Source organism: Trachypithecus francoisi, unplaced genomic scaffold (assembly GCF_009764315.1).
Source record: "Trachypithecus francoisi isolate TF-2019V2 unplaced genomic scaffold, Tfra_2.0 Lachesis_group21, whole genome shotgun sequence".
Taxonomy (NCBI): Eukaryota; Metazoa; Chordata; class Mammalia; order Primates; family Cercopithecidae; genus Trachypithecus; species Trachypithecus francoisi.
Window position 1 is genome coordinate 51138404 of NW_022681467.1, and position 25504 is coordinate 51163907.

Below are 25504 nucleotides of genomic sequence, written 5' to 3' on the forward strand. Positions count from 1 at the left end.
TGAAGTCATATGGCACCATTATTTTTCTTCAGTATTGGAAAAGAAATAATGTCACTAAGATCAGGAGACTGTGTATATTGAAGATTTCTTTTTTTAATTTTTATTTTAAGTTCTGGGGTACATGTGCAAGATGCACAGGTCTGTTACATACGTAAACATGTACCACAGTGGTTTGTTGCACCTACCAACCCATTACCTAGGTATTAAGCTCAGCACGCTTTAGCTATTTTTCTGAATGCTCTCCCTCCCCACACCCCAACCCCCCACAGGCCCCAGTATGTTTTGTTCCTCTCCCTGTGACCATGTGTTCTCATTATTCAGCTCCCACTTATAAGTGAGAACATGCAGTGTTTGGTTTTGTGTTCCTGCATTAGTTTGCTAAGGCTAATGGCTTCTACTGCATCCACATCCCTGCGTAAGATGTGATCTTCTTACTTTTGATGACTGCATAGTATTCCATGGTATACCAAATTTTCTCAATCCAGTCTATCATTGGTGGACATCTGGGTTGATTCCATGTCTTTGCTATCGTGAATAGTGCTGCAATGAATATACATGTGCATGTATCTTTGTAATGGAATGATTTATATTCCTAATTTCAACAAAAATCATTCACATTAGTGGAAGCTGAAGAGGAGTCTTGACTACTTGGGCATTAGAGATATCTCAAAGAACCAAGGGCACAGAGACGGCTGTGAATCAGATAGATGATGGAGTCAGAATCTTTTTTTCTCTTATCTCTAATCTTTTTAAAACATAAATATGCTTCATTTATTTTTTGTTTCCCTTCCCTTCTTCACAGTTACAGTTGGGTATAGAATTAATATCTATATTTTCTCAGAGTCTCTCCCACCACCCCTGCTATCTGCTACCAAAATCTGCTATTCTCTTCTTCCCCAGTAGTAGATGATATACTCAGAGTACATGGCTGCCTGAAGTGTCTACACTGCACCTGTGGTGCAGTGATGTGGTTAACTTCTGGCAAGTGGAATATAAGCAGAGGGAATAAGTGCAATTTGTAAGAAGTCTTCTAAAAGGGAGTCACGTGGAAGAAAAAAAGGATCTCCACCCTCTTTCCTTTTCCTTGCTACGAGTCTGATAGCCAGAACTCAACCAACATGGGGTTGGATCATAGGGAAAGGTGGTAAAAAGGACCGTGGAGTAAGATAACAAAAGGCAAGAGAGTGGAGTCTGGACATCTGATACCATACGGCATTGTCACAACCCTGGAATACTGATTCCTGAGATTTGATGGGGTAGTTAAATATGATCTTTTCTAAGCTACTCATACTTTTTTTTCCTGTATTAACTGCTTAACTGAATCCTAACTAATAGAGATACTTTGTCTTCCCCTACCTCTCTACTATTATTTCCTTCTTATATTTTCCTATCCTCTTACTATTTTCAAATCCCTTAAAAAAAAACAAAACAAAACAAAAAAAAAACCCTTGTTCTTAATGCTACTGACTGGTCCTAAAGTTGACTTCCCCTTAAACCCTGACTATGTGAGAGAACTAGTTAGGGGGTTTGTGTGTATGTGAAATCGATGAGCTTGACAAAGATTCCAATAGAACACAGACGGGGAGCCTGCGCATTCATAGGAGAGACTTGGAATTATTCACGATACCTCTGGGAATAGTCCTTGAAGACTGAAAATGACTTTGCTAGGATAGATAAGCCCAAGTACCTCACGACGCAGGGTATTAAGCTTAGAGAACTCATCACCTCATAAAGTCAACTTATTTTCAAACGTCAATAGGTTCAGAAACAGTTTAGAGAGTAGCTCAGTGCTTGATCAATAAGACAAATTTAAGAGCTATCTGGGGTGCAACCCTAATCTAAAATTGAGGTCAAGGAGTGATCACAAGTCTTCCCATGGTACATCTTTTATAATTGCCACAAAGAAGAAAATACCTGGAATCAAAAGGCCAAGGATTTGACCAATATAGATTTAAAATTTTTATCATTATTTCTAAGGAGAAAGGGTAAAATGTGCCTGTTTGATAATGCCTATCCTCAAAGTCTCAAAGCAGGACATGGTGAACTAAATACCTCTCAAAGTCAGGTCAGAGTAGGCAGAAAGCCTTGCTGTTTTTTGATGTCATGGAAATCAGTGAATGTTTTAGTCCTCCTATATTATATGGCCAGAAGAGGGCAAAACCACTTGGGCATTTATTTCTTCATTTAACCACTGCCCCCACCCATTCCATTCATCAGACACCTTTCACTATATCTTTTTTATTGGGGATGGTTTCTTTGGTTCACTGATAATTGGAATCCTGGCCTTCTTTCCTGCTCTATAAATTTGGTAGTTACTGCATTTATGGCTATGTCAGTCAGACACAATATTTCAGCCATGAGAACTGAGAACTGTAGCTTGAACTGATTTGTGGAAGGCAGGCAAACATTTGGAATGTGGAGATTGGGGGAAATGTATGCTTGATTTGAGACTGGGGGAAATCTTTGCCTGAACATTAAGCATGTCTTTAATATTGCTCCAACACATCAGTTAATGGGGCACCTTGATTACATATGAGAGAGAAAATCATCTCTAGGCCATTCTTGTATGAAGCCTGTATTGGGGAAAGAAGCAGGTATACTTTTAAAAAAGTAAGACTTGGATTTAGTCCGGTCTCTGCTACTTAATATGTTATTTACTAGTTACTAAATTACTTAAATTTGAAGAATACTGTTTAATATTCTCTGTATCTGATAAAATTTGGGGCTCCTTCATTTTCTCTTATTTTTATTTGCTAATATATTGGTTACTGTTCACAGAAGCAGGTTAACATGGCAGTTAAGATCAGTGGGTTTAGGAATTAGACTGGCTGTTACCCAACTCTATCTCTTCTAGATTACGATCATGGGCAAGATCCTTAAATTATCTGAACCACAATTTCTTCTCTATAATATGATGATATTTAACTATAATATTTGCTTCATAAATCTATTAAGAGAATTAACTGAGATCTTGTCAGTAAGTAACTGCCCTTTGAATGCAAATTATCCTTGTTACTCATGACAGGCAATACCTATGACATCCTTGGCCATTTGGCAGTGCTCCGGGAGATTCTCCAAGACAGTAATCACCTGCTCACCTGAAACAGAACCTGATTTGAGCTCACAGGCACCCTGGAGAGTGTGAACCACTCAGGGGTTTGCTGTATTAAGCCAGCATAACTTCAAAAGATCAGGTTGAAGTACCTGTGAAATCATATTGAGAACATCACATACGTACCATCTCAACACATGATCTTCTTGTGAAGTATATTCATATGGCCCAGCCATTCTGCCTTTGATAAGGCATTTTGCATTACTAATCGATCTGACGGAGGTTGAAAACTGGTAGATTACTAGGCACATAAATATATGATTGCCTATAATGGGCACATTTGTGAGTATTGTTCTACATTTCTATTTCCAGTGAATTTCAATTCTCATAGAAACAAGTGATCACTTTAAAAAGTCCAAAGTATTTACTTATAAAGTGCTTTTTTTTTACTTTGGCAACTTGCTATATTTATCACTGATGATCACTTACCTGGCTATCTGCCCACAAATATTGCCTAAGGATATATTTCATCCCAGGCATTGTGCTGGGTGCAGAGGATACAGAAATGAGTAATGTACCTGTTCCTTATTCTCTTGTGGTTCACTGTCTAGTGAGGTTTGCAGTTCACTAACCTCAGGTAATTTGATAAGTATTTAATGAAAGCAGGTAAAGATTCTCCAAGAGCACAGAAGAGGTCTCCTCCCTTGGTTGGAGGAGTAGAAGAAAACTGCATAGGATGAGAAAGGATGCAAGCAGAGACAGAGAACAATCCAGTGATGGATTCTGGGAGAGGCAGCTAAATCTGAACGTTGTCTCCACCTGTGCTTCTCCCTTACTGTGTAACTCAGACCCAAACGCTTCTCTCCTGTGCACCTTGTTTTTTCTCATTTTATTTCACATGCAGGAAATAGCAATTCAGAGTAACTTGTGTAGAGCTGTTAAAAAGAAATGCAGCTACCCAAACCTTGTCTCAGGCCTATCATTCACTCATTGATTTATTAATTCATTCAGCATATTTTATTAAGCACACGTTTACTAAGCACTTAGTATATCTCAGATACTGTGCTAGGAACTGGGGAACAAAAATCACATATCCATGACAGGATTTAGGAGTGACAAACATGAAGACTCACTGTATTAAAATATGAGTAATAACAAAATAAATATTTCAAAGGAGAGCATACAATAGCAACAGCCAACATATAGGAGCATATTTCTGAAGGATGTGAAAGGTGAACTGAGATGTCAAGAATGAGGCAGAGAAGAGGCAAATCAGTGAAAAGAGGGAAGAATTATGCATGGAAAAGAATAACATATGCACAAAGCCCATGGAATTAGACTCTCTAGAAAGTGGGACCAGTCGAGGAACATTTCAAAGTTTCCAGGTGATCTGGATGTTCACTTAGAGTTGACAAACTCTTGCTAATCCCTGTTTCATGTTTTACAGGGCTGTTGTGGTAAACAAATAAAAAGAGGCTTGAAAAAGACCTTCGAGAAGTAAAACAACAACAACAACAACAATGCTTTACAGTGTTGTGTACATAGTAGCCCTCAATGAGCAGCAAATAAGAATTGTACTCAAGATATTAATATGATAAGCCCTTGGTCTAACCATAACTTTGAGGAATGAAGCATATTTCAAACCAAGATTGACATTTCATGTCACTTTCGCCATAATAATATGATTCTTACACTATTTATAGCCTCTACACATTCCACTTAAGAGGTGCTCTACCTCAATGTGAATACAAATGTTATATAGAGATTAATGTTTATGAGAGTGAGGGAGGACATCAGGTGAGTAGGATGAGTCTGAGAATTAAAGGTGAAGAAGTTCTGTCTACTTGCCAAAAGAAACTGGATCTTGCAGTCATATATTGAGCATCTGGTGAAAAAAAAAAATACATCTCAGACCTAGGAGTCATACTAGAGAGTGAAATAAGCAGAGGAGCATTTTTTTTTTTTTGTCCATTAAAACAGGGAAGTCTGAAAAACTAAGCACTCAGAGCATCATAACGCATCAGTGAAAACTAGCTATGGTTTTCACTGTCAAATTTAGACCTCAACCTCTAAACCTACAATGCTCAAACCAACCAAAGTATTTAAATAACTTCAGTTCCACTGTAAGTTAATTATAACACCAAGTTGTACAGCTAGATCTTTATAGGGTTGGACTACTGAAGCGATATACAATATCTTGAGATGTTCCAGTGAAATGACGTGATAAAAATTTCATCCTTGGGTTAATCAGGAGCTGGATAGTGTACTTTAATCCCTGCCATTTCTAGGGGTATGTGTGTGTGTGCGCGCACACGTGCGCTATCGGGGAGGGAACTTTTAATCTGGCAGAAATAAAAGTTAATGGAGGTACAGACCTGAATCATCTGCTCCGTGGTATAACTCAGTTGGGCATGGTGATGTGATATAATGGGAAGTGGAGTCCAGAGTTCAATGTGAATCCTACTTGATTTGTAAGTGTGGGCGAGTAACTTAACTTGTTAGTGTCTACATTTTCTCACATGTTAAAATGAGAATAATAATAGAGTTATGATGGGGATTAAATGAGACATTGGAGTTAAAATCCTTGGCATATGTACAGATTTCCAAATGATTTATGTAGCTACACCACTTCCCAGCCACCAAGGAGTTGGAACCTAACTCCTTCCCTTTTAGCTGTGGGTTGCCTACCGTGCCTTTTATTTTTCCAAAGAGTACAGTATAAAAGGCAAGAAAATAAGAAGTAATTTTACAATGGAGAATCCTGACAAACACTACTTCAGCTAGGTAATCAAGGTCAGCATCAATATCTTCCATGATAAATCATGTAGATGGTATGCACCACTGATATGATCAGATAATAATGACATTTCACCTGTTTGGTCTGATGTAGTTTGGATGTTTGCCCCTCCAAATCTCATGCTGAAATGTGATTCCCAGTGTTGGAGGTGGGACCTAGTGAGAGGTGTTTGGGTCATGAGTGGGGATCCATCATGAATGGCTTGGTGCCTTCCCTTTGGCAGTGAGTTCACATCAGAGCTGATGGTTAAAAGGAGTTGGACTTCCATGCTCTCTCTTGCTTCCTCTCTTCCCATGTGACACACCAGCTCCTCTTCTCTTGCGCCATGGGTAAAAGTTTCCTGAGGCCTCACCAGAAGGCAAGCAGATGCTGGTGTCATGCTTGTATGGCCTGCAAAACCATGAGCCAAATAAACTCACTTTCTTTATAAATTATCCAGCCTCTGGTATCCTTTATAGCAATGAAAAACAGATTAATACAGTCTTTCTCCCCCAAAATCCATAATTTCAGTCTAATTATTAGAAGAACATCAAATCATCCCAAATAGATGGTATTCTATAAAATATCCAACCAGTACTCCTCAAAGCTGTCAAGATTATCAAATACAAGAAAAGTGAGAAATTGTCATAGTCAAGAGGAGCCTAAGGGGACATGATGATTAAATATAATGTGGTTTTCTAGATGGGATCTCATATAATGAAAGGACCTCAGGTAAATACTAATGAAAACTAAATAAAGTATGGAAATTGTATAGAGTTTACTTGATAATAATCTAACAATATTAGTTCATTTTTCTTATAAATATATCATGGTAATGTAAGAAGTCAACAACAGAGGAAACTGGATGTGGCATACATGGACTTCTCTATATTATCTGTGCAAATTTTCTATCCATAAAAATTATTCTAAAAATTTTTAAATATATATATTTTAAAACTCTAGCACAGTGCATGGAACATAGTAAGAACTGAATACATGTTCCCTCTCCACCTTATCTTCCTTCTTCTCCTCCTTTCTCCAGTTTATAGAACTTGGAGATTTTATTTTTTTTATTTTTTTTTTTTTTTGAGACGGAGTCTCGCTCTGTCGCCCAGGCTGGAGTGCAGTGGCTGGATCTCAGCTCACTGCAAGCTCCGCCTCCCAGGTTTACGCCATTCTCCTGCCTCAGCCTCCCGAGTAGCTGGGACTACAGGCACCCGCCACCTCGCCCAGCTAGTTTTTTGTATTTTTTAGTAGAGACGGGGTTTCACCATGTTAGCCAGGATGGTCTTGATCTCCTGACCTCGTGATCCGCCCGTCTCGGCCTCCCAAAGTGCTGGGATTACAGGCTTGAGCCACCGCGCCCGGCCGGAGATTTTATTTTAATTAGTTTACAGAGGCCTTGCCTTAGTGGTCTGATGTCTGATATTTAAAGACATATATGTTTTTCGAAGTTATTGCACATTTAAATATGTAAGGTATGATGATTCTGCTTGTAAATCAAATTGCTCATAAAATAATATCATTTTATTACCTCACTTTATAAGAAGTCTGGAAGAAATAGATAAAGTAATATTCTGCAATATAATGCCATTAAATACCCAAGATCTTTCCATGATTTGACTTTGACATCTTGAGAACACAAGTGATATTTTTCCTCTTGTTCCCAAGATGGCCACTGCAGCTCCAAGTCATTCCACTTTTACAAGACAGTGTCTAATAGTATGAGAAATACAGTCTTGTTTTCAAGTCTTCTCTCTTTTTGTCGGAGATGAACCTCTTTTCAGGAGTTTTCTAGAATACTTCTCTTCAGTCCCAGTATTTCTGGATCACAGGCATATCACTAAAAGAGTAAGAAATTGGATTGATATTACTACAGATTATCTTAAAATACTCACGATTCTTTCCCTGAGGTTGAATAAATTACTCCTAGACACCTCAGACGAATTGGAGCTCTCTTATCCAGAAGAATATGGAGAATAGCTGTTGATCAGGCAACCATGGTGCATAATATAGAAATTAAGAGAGTGCATTTCTACCTTCAAAATTATTCTTGGACTACTACCTCTGGGAAGAAAAATAGGCATATTTTTTCCATTTCTCCTTTTAATCCAACTGAAACCCCTGGGCATTATATGTAAAACAAATACAAGAAGGCCCTGAAAGTTTAAAAAGGATACAGATCAGCTTGGACCTGGGGATCCAAGCAGTGACACAATGGTGAGATCCCTGAGTTTCCTTTTTGCCTCATATATCCCAGACATGGAGCTGAAGAAGCTGGGATATGGAAACGATCACACACACACACACACACACACACGAACAAAAACCTTGTCTTTCTCTCTCTCTAGCTAGCTAAAGGATTAGGTAAGAGACAGCCTAGCAAGATAGAAAACTTTTAGACAACAAGTGTCCTAGTCAAACTACCATATAAAAAACTGTGGCCTTACTCCCATCTAGACCAGAAAAGGGTGAGTGGGGATCCTGGATATCTACTTTTGAGAGCCTGCAACTAGGTGTAACCCCTTGCCACAGTGATGCCATAGAAAACATATGGAATGCAGGACTTTCTTCTCTACCAGATGGTGGTAATGGCCCCACCCCCATGGTGTCAGAGGAGACACAGATGGGGGTCCTGGATCTCTGCTTTCACCCTGCAGCAAAGGTATTTCTTCTCCCAACTGGAGTGGTGACAGAGTAAGCCTAGTGGAAAGTTTGGACATTTACCACCATCCAGCAATAAAAAGGTTACCCATCCTCCAACATAGTGTTCACTGGATGGCACATGGGAAGTAATCCTGTGACACTCCAAACCCTCTCAACCAAGTAAACTCTCAGTGCAGTTTTGGCAGGAAACTAGAATGCCCAACTCTGCAAATCAACATAAGCAGTCCTCCTACCAATACATTAATGGAGTCTGAATGGAAAACATGGACTTCTACCCCCACCTGACTATGATGAGATGGAAGCCCCTTTCCCCCACCATAGTGATATCAGAAAACAAAACAAAACACAACAAAAACAAAAGTTAAAAAGCAGCTAAGTCAGTAGACTTAAATCATGTAGAGAGACTCATACCATATTCAAAAGATCCAATCTTCAGTAAAAAAATTAGTCATGCCAACAAGCCAGGAAGATATCAAACTAAATGAAAAATGACAATTAATAGATCCCAATGCAAAAATGACAGAGATGGTAGAATTATCTGAAGAATATTCTAAGTCAGCCGTCATAAAAATGCTTCAACAAGCCATTACAAATATACTTGGGACAAATGAAAAGATAGAATGCCTGAACTCATAAACAGAAACTCTCAGCAAACACATAGCTCTATTGAATTCAACAGTAGAATGTACGGGACTAATGAAGAAACTAGAAGCCTGGAAAGGAGAACAATAAAATAATACAATCTGAACAAAAGAGAGAAAATAAATTGAGGTAGGGGATGGGGAGAACGAAGCCTCATGGACTGGTGAGACTATGAAAAAGGTCAAAACTCTCACAGGAGTCACAGAAGGAGAGGCAAGAGAAGAAAGGGCTGAAGAAATACTAAAATAATCACTGAAAATTCCCCAGTTTTGCACAATACAACTTATAGATTCAACTTGCCTACAAAAAATTGAGCAAAGCCCAAGACCAGAAATTCATACCAAGACACTATAGTGATGTAGTGTAGAGAGAAATGACACCTTACCAAGAGGAGGAAAAGCAATATAGATGACTGCTGATTTTTCATCAGAAACCATGGAGATCACAAGGAAGTCACATAATGTCATTCAAGTGCTGAAAGAAAAGAACAGTCAACACAGAATCCTATATCTAGCAAAAATATCCTTTAGGAGTGAAGAGAACATTAAGACATTCTCTGATGAAAGAAAACAATTTGTCACCAGCACATCTACTCTAAAATAAGGACTAAAGGAGGTTTTCTAAACAGAAACACAATGACAAAATAAAATAACTTAGAATACCAGAAAGAATGTAATAAGCAGAAATATAGATATAGATAAATACAGTAGACTTCTTTCTCTTTTGAGTTGTCTTAATTATGAGTGATAATAAAAGCAAAAATTATAACACTGTCTGAAATGGTTCTAAATGTATACCAGAAACTATGTTAGGTAGTAATATTATAAATGGGGTGAAAAAGAAACATAAAAGCACATAAGTTTTTTGTGTTTTTTAAAATAATTTTCTTGAATGGATTTCCTATTGAATGACAGTACCAGTAGACTATGATAAAATTATGTATATATAATATGATACCTAAAACCTCCACTAAAGTTCTACACAAAACTGCACTGAAAAACACTATACATAAATCAAAATGGAATTCTAATAAATGTTCAAATAAACTACACGGAATCAATAAGAAGAAAACAGAAACAAACAAACAAAAAGAATGAACAAAAAATACATAAAATGACAGATTTAAGGCCTAACATATCAATAATTGCATTAAAGGTAAATGGTCTATATGTACCAATGAGAAGTCATTGTCAAGGTAAGTTAAATAATTTGGCCCAACTACATACTGTCTATAAGAAATTCATCTGATGTAAAACAACACATGCAAGTTGAATATAAACGAATGGAAAATGATATTTGTGCAAACATTAATCAAAAGAAAACAAGAGTGGCTATATTAATATCAAAAAAAGAGATCAGGGATACTATGGTTTGGATTTGTGTCCTCACCCAAATCTCATGTCAAATTGTAATCCCCAGTGTTGGAGGAAGGACTTGGTGAAAAGTATTGGATCATGGGGGCAGATTTCCCCTTGAGTTCTCACCACATCTAGTTGTTTAAAACTGTGTAGCACCTCCTCCTTCACTCTCTTCCTCCTGCTCCAGCCGTGTAAGATGTGCCAGTTTCCCCTTCCATCATAATTTTAAGTTTCCTGAGGTCTTCCAAGCAATGTTTCTTGTACAGCCTGTGGAACGTAAGCCAATTATGCCTCTTTTCTTTATATATTACCGAGTCTCTAATAGTTCTTTATAGCAATGCAAGAATGAACTAGTATAAGGGCAAAAACAATTAGAGATAGAAATGGACATAATACAATAATAAAAGAGTTAATCCACCAAGAAGACATAGCAATAGCAATCTTTTTTTTTTTTTTTCTTTTTTGAGGGCTACCCATCACCTGAAGCATTTATTATTTATTTGTGTTACAAATATTCCAACTATACCCTTTTAGTTATCTTACAATGTATGATAAATTATTGTTGACTGTAATCACTCCATTTTAAAATCAAATACTAGTTCCTAATTATTCTAGCTCACTATATTTTTATACCCATTAACCATCCCTATCCATGTTGTTGCAAATGGCAGGTTCTCATTCTTTTTATGACTGAATAGTACTCCATTGTGTATGTGTACCACATTTTCTTTATTCATTCATCTGTGATGGATACTTAGGTTGCTTCCAAATCTTGCTGTTGTGAATAGTGCTGCAATAAGCATGGGAGTGCAGGTATATCTCCAATACACTGATTTCTTTTCTTTCTGGTATGTACTTAGTGGTGAGATTGCTAGATCATATGGTAGCTCTATTTTTAGTTTTTTGAGGAACCTTCATACTCTTCACCATAGTGATTGTACTAATTTATGTTCCTACCAACAGTGTATGAGGGTTCACTTTTTTCACATCCTTGGCAAAATTTGCTATTTCTTGTATTTTGGGTGAAAGCCATTTTCATTGGGATAAGATGATATCTCATTGTAGTTTTGATTTGCATTTCTCTGATGTATCTGTCCATTCTCACACTGCCATAAAGATACTACCTTAGACTGGATAGTTTATAAACAAAAGAAGTTTAATTGACTCACAGTTCCATGTGGCTGCAGAGGCCTCAGGAAACTTACAATCATGGCAGAAGGTGAAGGGGAAGTAAGGTATATCTTAGATGGCAGCAGGAGAGAGAAGAGAGTGAGGAGTCAGGAAGTGTCACACCCTTAAACCATAAGATCTCCTGAGAACTCAGCCATCATCATGAGAACAGCATGGGGGAACCTTCCCCCATAAGCCAATCACTTCCCACCAAGTTCCCCTACACTGACAAGTGGGGATCACAATTTGAGCTGAGATCTGGGTGGGGACACAGAGCTGAACCACATCATCTGATGACCAGTGATATTGAGCACCTTTTCATACATCTGTTTACCATTTGTATGTCTTCTTTTGAGAAATGTCTATTCAGATCTTTTGCCCACTTTTTAATCAGATTATTAGATTTTTTTCCTATAGAACTGTTTGAGTTCCTTTTCTGGTTATTAATCCCTTGTCAAATGGATATTTTGCAAATATTTTCTCTCATTCTGTGGGTTGTCTCTTCGCTTTGTTGATTGTTTGCTTTGCTGTTCAACCTCATTTCAACTTAATGCGATTCCATGTGTCTATTTTTGCGTTGGTTGCCTGTGCTTTGGGGGTACTACTCGAAAAAATCTTTGCTCAGACCAGTGTCTTAGAGAATTTTCCCAATGTTTTCTTCTAGAAGTTTTATAGCTTGAGGTCTTAGATTTATGTATTTTATCCATTTCAATTTGAATGTTTTGTATAGTGAGAGACAGGAGGATAGTTTCATCCTTCCGCATATGCATATCTACTTTTCCCAGCGCCATTTATTGAAGAGATTATTCCTTCCCCATTGTGTGTTCTTGATACCTTTATTGAAAATGAGTTTACTTTAGATGTATGGATTTTGTAGTAGGTTCACCATGCTGTTCCATTGGTCTATGTGTCTATTTTTATGTCAGTACCATGCTATTTTGGTTACTATAGCTCTGTAGCATGACTTGAAGTCAGATAATGTGATTCCTCCCGTTTTGTTCTTTTTGCTCAGGATAGCTTTGGCTATTCAGGGTCTTCTATGGTTCAATATAAATTTTAGGATTTTTTTTTCTTTTTATATGAAGAATATCATTGGTATTTTAATGTAGATTATATTGAATCTCAAGATTTCTTTGGGTAGTATGAACATTTTGACAATTTTGATTCTTCCAATCTATGAAGATAGAATATCTTTCCATTTTCTGTGTTCTCTTCAATTTCTTTTATCAAGGTTTTATAGTTTTTATTATAGAGGTCTTTCACTTCTTTGGTTAGGTTTATTTCTTATTTTTATTATTTGTAGCTATTGTAAATGGGATTCATTTTCTGATTTCTTTTTTGAATTGTTGTTGGCATATGGAAGTACTACTGATTTTTGTATGTTGATTTGTATCCTGCAATTTTACTGAATTTGTTATCAGTTCCCATAGTTTTTGGTGGAATCTTTAGATTTTTCCAAATATAAAATTATATTATATGCAAACAAGAATAATTTGATGACTTCCTTTACAATTTTAACATTTGTTGTCTCTTTTGTTCTAGCTTGGAATTACAGTACTGTGTTGAATAACGGTGGTGACCGTGAGTATCTTTCTCTTGTTCCGCATCTTAGAGCAAAGACTTCCAGTTTTTCCCACTTCAATATGATACTAACAGTAGATCAGTCATTTATGGCTCTAATTGTCTTGAGATATGTTCCTTCTATACCCAGTTTTCTGAGAGTTTTAATCATGAAGGGATGTTGAGTTTTATTAAGTGATTCAAGGGACGCTGAATTTTTTCAGCATCAATTGAAATTATAATATGGTTTTGGTCCTTCACTCTGTTTATATGATGTATCTCACGGATGGATTGCCATATGTTTAACTATCCTGGCATCCCTGAGATAAATCCCAGTTGGTCATGATGACTAATCTTTTTAATGTCTTCTTATAATTGGTTTGCAAATATTTTGGTGAGAATTTTCACTTCGATGTTTGTCAGTGATATCGGCCTATGATTTTATCTATCTATCTGTCTATCTATCTATCTATCTTTATCTGGTTTTGATAGCAGGATATTATTGGCTTTGTAGCATGGGTCTGCAAGTATTCCCTCCTCCTATATTTTATGGGATAGTGTAAGTAGAATTGGTATTCGTTCTTCTTTAAATGTTTGGTAAAATTTAATAGTGAAGCCATTGGGTCCCAGGCTTTTCTTTGCTGGGAGACTTTTTATTATGCCATCAAACTTATTACTTTTTAATACTGTTCAGACTTTGGATTTGTTCATGGTTCAGTCTTGGTAGGTTTTATTTGTCTAGGAATTTATCCATTTCTTCTAGGTCTTCCAGTTTATTGGCATATACTCATAGTAATTTCTAATGCTCCTTTGAATTTCTGCAGTGTCATTTCTAACATCTCCTTTTTCATCTCTCATTTTATTTGGGTTTTCTCTCTGTTTTAGTTGCTCTAGCTAAAGTTTTGTCCATGTTGTTTATTTTTTCAAAAACCAACTTTTTATTTCATTGATCTTTTTTATTGTTTTCTTCATTTTAATTTTATTTATTTCTCCCCAATCTTTTCTTGTACTAATTATAAGTTTGGTTTGCTTTTGCTTTTATAATTATTTAAGATGCATTGTTAGGTTGTTTATTTGAAGTTTTTCTACTTTTTTGATGTAGGTGTTTACAGCTAAGAGCTTTCCTCCTCGTACTGTCCCCTAGGTTTCGGTATGTTGTATTTTCAATAACATTTGTTTCAAAAAGTTTTTCAATTTTCTTCTTAATTTCTTTATTGACCCAATGGCCATTCAGTAGTATATTGTTTCATTTCCATATGTTTATATAATTTCCAAAATTCCTCTGGTTATTGATTTCTAGTTTTATTCCATTGTGGTCAGAGAAGATGAATGTATATATTCACCACTCTATGTCTTTTGATTGGGGAGTGTAGTTCATTTGCATTCAATGTTATTATTAATAAGATCTTACTCCTGCCATTTTGTTACTTGTTTTCTGGTTATATTGTGATCTTTTCTTCCTTCTTTAATTCCTTCCTTTCTTCCTAATGTGAAGGTTATTTTCTCTGGTGGTATATTTTCACTTTTAGCTGTCATTCTTTGTGTATCTATTGTAGACTTTTCTATTTGATATTACCATGAAGCTTGTAAATAACATCTTATAACTCATTATTTTAAACTGACGACAACATTACACCAATTTTGTGAAAACAAACTAACAAAGAGAAAACCAACAAAAACTCTACACATTAACTTCATTCTCTCATATTTTTAAGATTTTGTTGTTTCTATTTATGTCTTATTATATTGCATATGTCTTAAAAAGTTGTTACATTTTTTGTGTGTTTGGTCCATCTTTTAGTCTTTCTACTCAGGGTGTTACATTCTACTCAATGTAATCAAAATTACAGTGTTATAATATTCTGTGTTTTTCTGTGTGCTTACTATTACCAGTGAGTTATGCATCACAGTTTTAGACAATTTCTTGTGCTCATTAATGACCTTTTCTTTCAAGTTAAAGAGTGCCCTTTAACATTTCCTATAGCACAGATCTGATGTTGATGAAATCCCTCAGCTTTTGTTTGTCTGGGAAAGTCTTCTTTTTCATATTTGTAGGATATTTTCACAAGATATACTATTCTAGAATAAAAGATATTTTTTTCCTTCAGCACTTTAGATATGTCAGGCCACTCTCTCCTGGCCTGTGAGTTTTCCACTCAGAGGACTACCACCAAATGTATTGGAGTACCTTTGTTTATTATTTGTTTCTTTTCTCTTGCTTCTTTTAGGGTGCTTGTTTTACCTTTGACCTTTGGGAGTTTGATTACTAAATGTCTTGAAGTAGTCTTTTGGTTAAGTCTACTTGGTGTTCTATAACCTTCCTGTACTTGAACATTAATGTCTTTCTCTGGGTTTGGAAAGTTCTCTGTTATTATCCCTTTGAATGAACTTTCTAACTCAATCTCTCTCTTTCTCTACTTCCTCTTTAAGGCCAATAATTTAAATTTGCCCTTTTGAGGCTATTTTCTAGGTATTGTATGTGTGCTTTATTCTTTTTTTTTTTTTTTTTTTTGTCTGCTCTGTGTATTTTCAAATAGCCTGTATTCAAGCACACTGATTATTTCTTCTGCTTGGTCCCTTCTGTTGAGGGACTCTGATGCATTCTTCAGTTTATCCTTGGAAATTTTTGGCTTCAGAACTTCTTGATTTTTTAAAATTATTTCAATCCCTTTCTTAAATTAATCTAATACAATTCTGAATTCCTTCTCTGTGCTATTTTGAATTTCGTTGAGCTTCCTCAAAGCAACTATGTTGAATTCTCTGTCTGAAAGGTCACATATCTCTGTCACTCTGGGATGGGTGCCTTATTTAGTTTGTTTTGTGAGATCATGCTCTCCTGAATGGTCTTGATGCTTGTGGATGCTTCTCAATGCCTGGGCATTGAATAATTAGGTGTTTATTTGAATCTTCATAGTCTGGGATTATTTGTATCTATCCTTCTTGGGAAGGCTTTCCAAGTATTCAAAGGGAATTGAGTGTTGTAATCTAAGTCTTTGATCACTGTAGCAACATCTGCATTAGGGAGTATCCTCCGTGACAATGTGTCTCTTATAGAGTCATAGATGTACTGCCTTGGTGGTCTTGGGCAAGATCCAATACAATTCCTCAGATTACCAAGAGATTATCTCTTTTATTTTTACTTTTATTTTTATGTTTTGAGATGGAGTCTCACTCTGTTGCCCAGGCTGGGGTGCAGTAATGCAATCTTGGCTCACTGCAAACTCTGCCTCCTGGATTCAAGCAATTCTCCTGCCTCAGCCTCCCAAGTAGCTGGGGTTAGAGGTACTTGCTACCACACGGCTAATTTTTTGTATTTTAGTAGAGATGGGGTTTCGCCATGTTGGCCAGGGTGGTCTCAAATTCCTGACTTCGTGATCTGCCTGCCTCAGTCTCCCAAAGTGCTGGGATTACAGGCATAAGCCACCGCGCCAGCCTACCAAGCAGAGATTCTTGTTCTCTTCCTTTACTTTCTTCCCAACAAATGGAATATCTCTCTCCATGCTAAGCTTCCTGGATCTAGGGGAGAGGTGACACAAACATCCTTGTGGCCACCACCACTGGGAATGTACTGGGTCAGACCTGAAGCCAACACAGCACTGGGTCTTGCCCAACGCCCATAGTAACCACTGCCTGGATGCTGCCAATGTTCATTCAAGGCCCAAGGGCTCTTCAGTCAGTAGGTGGTGAATGCACCAGGCTTGTGTCCTTCTCTTCAGGACAACAACTTTCTCTACCCCCTAGCCCAGGCAGGTACAAAAATACCATTTGATTTCCAGGCCCTGAAGTTGGGAATGTGAAGTATCTACCTGTTGCTCTATTCTACTGCAACTGAGCTGGCACCCAAGTTGCAAGACAAAGTCCTTCCCATTCTTCTCTCTTTTCTCAAAAAGGAATCTCTACCTCTGATCACCACTGCCCCAGGTCTGTGGCAAGTATTGCCTGGCTACTGCCAATGTTCACTCAAGGCCCAAAGGTTCTTCAGTCAGTTTTTAATTAAAGCTGCCAGGCATGAGTCTCTTCCTTCAGGGTAGTGGGCTCCCCTCTGGCCCAGTGCAAGTGACGAAATGCTGTCTATGAGCCAAGGCCTTCAGTTGGAGACCCCAGGAGCCTGCTTGGTACTCTACCCCACTGTGGTTGAGCTGCTACCCAAGCTGCAGGACAAAGTCCCCTCTGCTCTTCCTTCTCCTTTCCTCATGTGGAAGGAATCTTTCCCCATGGCCATTACATTTGGGAATGTGCTGGGTTGAAGCTAGTACATCTCTGAATGTCACCCAGGGCCCTCAGCAAGCACTACCTGGCTATAGCTGATGTTTATTTAAAACTCTAGAGCTCTCCAGTTGACAGCTGTTAAATCCTACCAGGACTCATTGCTTCATTTCATAGTAGAAGGCTTCCTTCTGGCCCAGGGTGTATCTAGAAATGTCATCTAAGACCTAGGGCCTAGAATGGGGGCCTTGGACTCTGCCTGGCTTATTCTACTGTGGCTGAGCTGTTATCCAAGTTGCAAGACAAATTCTTCTTTACTCTTTTCTCTCTTCACCCCACACAGAGGGTAATATTCTGTCCTAGAACCATGAGCCACACTGCCAGGGGTTGGGGAGGGTAACACGAGCACTCCCATGGCCAACCCAGCTATTGTCTCACTAGGGCATGAGCACCCCATGGCTGCAAGCCCAGCACAGCCAGCACTGGGACTTGCCCAGGATCTGTAGTCCTTGAGGCCTAGATTTCCTTTCAAGTTTATTTAGAACCCCAGAGTGCTTTAGCCCATGGTGATGGGGCTAGGAGGAACTCAACATTCTGACCACTGGGCTGGACAATTCCCCTCTGTCTAAGGTTCATCAAAATGCTCCCTCTGTGGATGTAGGCTGAATTTTGCCCTGTGCTGCTTTCCACCGAGTCAGGACAGCACTGAGTTCCAATGGAAAGTCTTACAAATCTTTGCTTTCCCTTCCTCAAGCGTACAGGTTCTCTCTCTGTGCCACATAGCCACTGTTGGGAGATGGGGGAAGGTGATCTAAAACTGTTTTCCTTACCATCTTCAGTACCTCATCTCATGATATGATGTTAAAAACCAGGTGTTGTGATCACTCATCTGATTTTCAGTTCTTATGAAGACACTTACTTGTGTCGATAATTGGTCAATTTGGTGTTCTTTGCAGGGAGGAGGATGATTGCTGGAGGATTGTACTTGGCCATCTTGCTCCACCTTCTCCTCTCAGTTCCCCAGATATAGCAATCTTAAAGGTATATGCACGTAGACAATGAACTTGTAAAATATATAAAGCATAAAAAGATATAACTGAAAGGAAAAATGAAACAAATTTACAATTATAGTTGGAGACATCAGCACGCTTATCCGAATAATTAATAAAACAACTAGACAGAAAATCAGCAAGAATGTAGAATAACTCTACCATACCACCAAACAATAGGGTCTAATTAGCATTTATAGAACACTAATCCCCAAACTCAAGAATACACATTCTTTTGAAGTGCTACCTAACATATCCCAGGATACCTAACATATTCCTATCTCAAGATACTTTATGTTTATGAATATAAAACAAGTCTCAACAAATGTAATAGCACTGAAACTATATAGAGTGAATTTATTGACCGCAATGAAATCAAACTAGAAATCAATAACAAATACATAACAGAAAATGCATCAAATACTTGGAAACTAAACAACACACTCCAAAAAAAAAATATGGATCACTATAGATCCAATAAGCTGATCCTGATGACATTAAAGAATAGTAAGGAGATATTGTGATGTATTCCACACATAAATATAACTTATTAAAATGAACCAGTTCCTTGAAGAATACAAATTATTAATATTATATCTTACTCAATATGAGATAGATAATTTGAATAGCTGTGTAACTATTCATAGATTGAATTCATAATTGAAATGTTTTAAAAAATACATCTTTAGGTCCAGTTCACTTTGCTGGAGAATTTTACACAATGCTATGAGAAGAATTAGCACCAATTCTGCACTGTCACTTTGAGAATATACAAGAGGTGAGAATAATTTCCCAGATATTTTATTAAGTTTATAATACCCTGAAAACATAAACAGACAGACTTACATAAAAGACAATACAGAAAATAAAACTACAGAACCACACCCTTCGTTAATATAAATGCAAAAATCCTTAACAAAATATTTGCAAACATAATCCAGCAATATATAAAAATAATTATGTACCATGACCAACTAAGGCTTATTTCAGGGTTGCAAAGCTTGTTCAATTTTCAGAAATTAATCAGTGTAATTCAGTATACTGGCAGACTAAAGAAGAAAAGCTTTGTGATCATATCAACTGAGGCAGAAAGGGCATTTGACAAAATTCAAAAGATGCTTATGACAAAATAGCTCCCAAAAATAGGAATAAAGGGAAACATCATCAGCTTGCTAGAAACCTTTAAAAAACTTACAGTTATGGCCGGGTGCAGTGGCTCACACCTGTAATCCCGGGACTTTGGGAAGCCAAGGCAGGTGGATCATGAGGTCAGGAGATTGAGACCATCCTGACCAACGTGGTGAAACCCCATCTCTACTAAAAATACAAAAATTAGCTGGGTGTGGTGGCACGTGCCTGTAATCCCAGCTACTCAGGAGGCTGAGGCAGGAGAATCACTTGAACTCGGGACTCGGAGGTTGCAGTGAGCAGAGGTTGTGCCACTATAATCCAGCCTGGCAACAGAGTGAGACTCCATCTCAAAAAGCAAACAAAAAAAATTACAGTTATAATAATGAAAAAATTAATGATTATATTAATGATGAAAAACTTAATGTTTTCTCTAAGACTTGAAAGAAGACATGATATCAGCTTTAACCCTGCTAATTCAACACAGTGCTGTAAGCTCTAGCTAATCAAAAAGGCAAGAATAAGAAATAAAAAGCAGACATATGAGGAAGCAAGAAGTAATTAGCATTCTGTATTTTCAGATAACATAATTAAGTGGAAAATCACAAGGTATCTACAAAAATGGGAAAAAGAGGGAAACTTCCTATAATATGTCAGTGAGTTTAGCAGGGTCACAGAATGTAATAGAAACATACCAAAAAAATCAGTTGTGTTTCTTTTTTTTATTTTTGAGATGGAGTCTCACTCTGTTGCTCAGGCTGGATTGCAGAAACACAATCTCAGCTCACTGCAGCCTCCACCTCCTGGGTTCAAGCAATTATCCTGCCTCAGCCTCCCAAGTAGCTGGGATTAGAGTTGCCCTCTAGCATGCCCAGCTATTTTTTGTACTTTTAGTAGACACAGGGTTTCACCATGTTGGCCAGGCTGGTCTTGAACCTGACTTGGGTGATCCATCCACCTTAACCTCCCATAGTGCTGGGATTACAGGTGTGAGGCACTGCGCCTGGCCTTGTGTTTCCTTATATATGTCATGTGCATTTGTACACTGAAATTTGAAATACAATATCATTTATAATTGCTCAAAAATCAAATACTTCTGGTGGAAATCTAATGATACATTTATAGGAGTTGTACGCTGAAAAATGCAATTCAAGATTAAGATGGAGAGAGAAACTTCATGCCTGTATTGGAAGATTTAACATAGTTGATGTGGTTTGTCTGTGTCCCCACCCAAATCTCGAATTGTAAGTGCCATAATTTCTACTTCTTGTGGGAGGTACCTGGTGGGAGATAATTGAATCATGGGGGTGGATTCCCCCGTACTGTTCTCATAGTAATGAATAAGTCTCACGAGATCTGATGGTTTTATAAGACGAAACTCCTTTTGTTTGGCTCTCATTTCTTCTATTGTCTGCTGCCATGTGAGACGTGCTTTTCACCTTCCACCATAATTGTGAGTCCTCCTCATCCACGTGCAACTGTGAGTCCCTTAAACCTCTTTCTTTTATAAATTGCCCAGTCTTGGGTATGTCTTTATCAGCAGTGTGAAAACAGACTAATACAATAGTAAAGATGTCAGTGTCATCCAAATTCATATACAGATTTAATGCAATTTCTACCAAAATCCCTGCGAGAATTTTTTGTAGATTTAGACAATATTGCTCTAAAATGTATATAAAAAGGAAAGAAATTAGAATAGCGAAAATAACCTTGGAAACAAAAAATAAGATGAGGTGAATTAGTCTACTCAATTTTAAGAATTATATAGAGTAATCAAGACTGTATGATATTGGCAGAGAATGGACACACAGATCAACAAAATGGAATAGAGTCCAGTCATAGACCCACATACATATGTGAAACAATTTTGAACAAAAGTTCAAAACCAATTCAATGAAAGAAGGAGAGCCTTTTCAATATATGATGCTGAGCTAATTAGATATCAACAAGTTAAAAAATGAGCTTAGACTTAAATCACATGCTTTACAAAAATTAAAATAGATCACAGGCTTAAATGTACAACCTGAAACTATTAAACTTGTAGAAAAATAGAAAGTTTTCAACATCTAGAGTTAGGCAAAAAGGCTATAGACTTGACACTAAAAGCAGTTTATAAAAGGGAAAAATCAATAACTGGACCTCAACAAAATTAAATACTCTTTTTCTGCAAAATTCTATCTTAAGAGAATGGAAAGACAAGCTAAAGACCAAGATAAATTATTTGCAAGTCACACATTTGACAAATGATGGAGAATATATACTGAATGTTGAAAACTCAGCATTAAAAAAAATTTAGAAAATGGACCAAAAAACACAGTGATGGATTTTACCAAAGAGGATATACAAATGAGAAATAAACACATAAGATGTGCTTTAATTAAGAAAATAGAAATTTAAAAAAAAATGTCATAAATTATACACAGAGTGATTATTATTTTACAGTGACAAAACTCAATACTGGCAAAGATGCAGAGAAACTAGATCACTCATATATGGCTAGTGGAATTTTGTAAATAACAGAATATGAAACCACCATATGAGCAGCAATTGCATGTCTGAGCATTTGTCCCAGAGAAAATAAAATGTGATCAGATCGGAACCTGTACATAATGCTTATAGTAGCTTTATTCATAATAGTCCCTAATAATGGATAATCCAGATGTTCTTTAACAGGTGAATGGTGGAATAAACTGGTGAATCCCTTCTATATTACTCATCAATAAATAGAAATGGGCTTTTGATATACACAACCACCTATATGAATCTCTAGAGGAATACGTGGAGTGAAAATGACAGTTCTAAAAACCTGTATACTGCATGATTCCATCTGTATGGCATTCTAGAAAGTACACAATTGTATGAATAGATAGCAGATTAGTGGTTGCCAGGAGTTATGAAGGGTTGTATCTGTGGGAGGAAAGTGGATGTGGTTATAAAACAGCAATATTGTGGTGATAGAATTGTTCTGTATCTTGACTGTATCAATGTCAATATTCTGCTTGTGATGATGACGAACTACAGTTCTGCAGTATGTTACCAAAGGGGAAACTGGGCAAATGTTACAGGGGAAATATCCCTATTATTCTTCACAACTCTGTGCAAATCTATACTTATCAGAAATAAAAAAGTTTAATTAGACCACTATATTGAATCTTAACACATCATTTGTACAAATAAATTAATTCAAATGAACTGATATTTATTGACTTTATTAACTATATTGTTAGTTGCTGCCAGGGGTCTAATGATATATATGAAGATCTGACTGCTACAAAATTATTTGTCTACTGTAAAAAGCGTGGAAGACTCATTGCCTTGAGTCAATAACAAGCTGAAAAACTTGTCCTCAGTCCCAATTGTAGCATGTACCTCATTAGCAGAAGAATTAACATGGGCATGTACTTTTAAGATTTTTGAGTGCTTCCAGATTACTCTTGATCACATGGAAGTGACCTTTTCCAACTTTCCCCAAGCTGGACTAATTACAGCTATTTGTCGCTTAATGATGGGGATACATTCTAAGAAATGTGTCATGTCGTTAGGTAGTTTTGTCCTTGTTTGAACCTCATAGTGTGTATTTATAGCAAGAAATCTAGATTAACCGCCTACTACACACCTAGGCTATGTGGTATATGGCCTATTGCTCCTAGGATACAAACTTGTACAGCAAGTTACTGTATTGAATACTGTAGGCAATTGTTACACAATGGTATCTGTGTATCTAGACATTAAAAAGGTATAGTAAAACAGTTTTATAATCATACATATGTACATATATATGCATGTGTGTGTATGTATTTTCTAGTTGATCTATTCCTTATATGTAAACTTTAGCTTCTTTTTGTTAAGAAATAGTCTTAAGTATAAATAGCAGAGACCCATCTGGGGTCAGAGTGACTGGTTGAGATCCTGATTAAGCTACTCACTAACCATGTGACATTGGACAGGTTACTTAACCTCCCTATCTTTTTCTTTCCTCATCTGACAAATAAGAATAAAAATAAGCATTATCTCTTAGGGTTGATAGAAGAATCAAATGAAGTAGTATTATAAAGCACACAGAGCACTGTTATAAACAGGTGTTAAATAGCTACTCCGGAGGCTGAGGCAGGAGAATGGCGTAAACCTGGGAGGCGGAGCTTGCAGTGAGCTGAGATCCGGCCACTGCACTCCAGCCCGGGCGACAGAGCAAGACTCCGTCTCAAAAAAATAAATAAATAAATAAATAAATAAATAAATTCCCAATCTGGCCTTGGATAATTTCTTCTGACTCTGTGAAATGAAAGTCAGTGAAATAAATACAGTCTCACTTTTTTGTAACTTCTAGTCCAACAAATATACTTACAGATTTATATGCTTAGCTGCAAAATGATCACAAACAATTTGAGTACTTTTATAAGGGAAAAAATGAGGTTAAAATAATAACTCCTGTAAAACACATGATGTGAATGCTTCAGTGTGTCAAAATGTTGTTCTTCATTTAAACATTTAGAGAAATTTTTTCTAGTTTCCGTCCACACGTGTCAGAATGAAACCTCACAGGCTATATTTTACTAAAATTATTTTGTAGGTGTCAAGAATGCGATGCTTGAATTCAATCTATCCACTGAAGATTATGTTTGCCAGCAACCCCACCTTGCACCACTTTTAGAATCAGTGAACTCTCTGGGGTATTTTTTTTTTAATTACCTGTAATGTATTTAATTAGAGAAACAGAATAAAGATATTTTTTAAAAATTACACATACAATTACTCAAAACTCTAGACATGACATTTGTGCTGTTGATTTACTGAACAGCACAGATGATAATCAGAAAATTTGGACCCCCCTTGCTGTCAACTTAGAACACTGTCATTTCTTAGAGTGACAGCAGAATGGATGCTTAAAGATAATAAATTCATTAATCTTACCATCCTCACATTTCAAGTGAATAATGAAATGTGAATAAGTGACTCAAAAAGATAAAATTAAACTTACCACCAGATGTCTCCACTTTGTAAGGCAATTAACCAAACAAAAAAGAGGTGATTCAAAGGGAGGGTTGATTTAAGGCAGTGTTCTTGTCTGCAGTGATTTGCACCCCCTGGGGACATATAGGGTACTACCATCTTTCAGTGGGTAGAAGCCAAGGTTGCTACTAAATATTCTACAATGAACAGAACAGCCCTCTGTAACAAAGAACCATCTAACCCAGAACGTCAAAATGTTTTTTATGTGAGATTATAAAAGATTGTAAGAAAAAAACAGGTATGAAACTAAACCCTGCTTTCTCCCAGCACCCTCTAGATATCTCTATTGTAGGCTCAATAACATAACATTCTTTATTAATATATTATCATTTCCGTTTTACTTGAAGGTCATCCTCACCAGGTGATGTCCTATTGAGAACCTGACCAAGGTTATTTCTATCTCTGTGTGCCTACTGCTTCGTAGAGTGTGTGGCATATAGTACATACTCCATAGCTTGTCAAATGAATGATTTCATGAATTAATCATAATAAGGTATAGACTCTAAGTGGAGCAAGAATAAACTCTACATTGAAGAAAGACGTGTTTCAGAATCCATCAGTCCCAAGTGTAATGTATGCTGCTGGCATCAGTAAGCAGCCAGGGCATAGTGGTAACAGGTGGTGTAGGTTGTTAGAAAGAAAATGGAGATGTTAGCAAAAATTTGAAGGAGGATGTCAGGCAAGAACATTATACACAATTGAGTTTTTCGGAATTCTTTCTTGAAAAAACTAAAACTTTTATTTAGATTAAAATATGAAATGGCTGGATGGTACTTGGCAATACCGTCCAGCCATTTCATATTTTAATCTAAATAAAAAGCTTCAAACAGCATTGTGAAAAGAACTGATTGGTGGTCAACACTAAATATATATCTGTGTATGTATT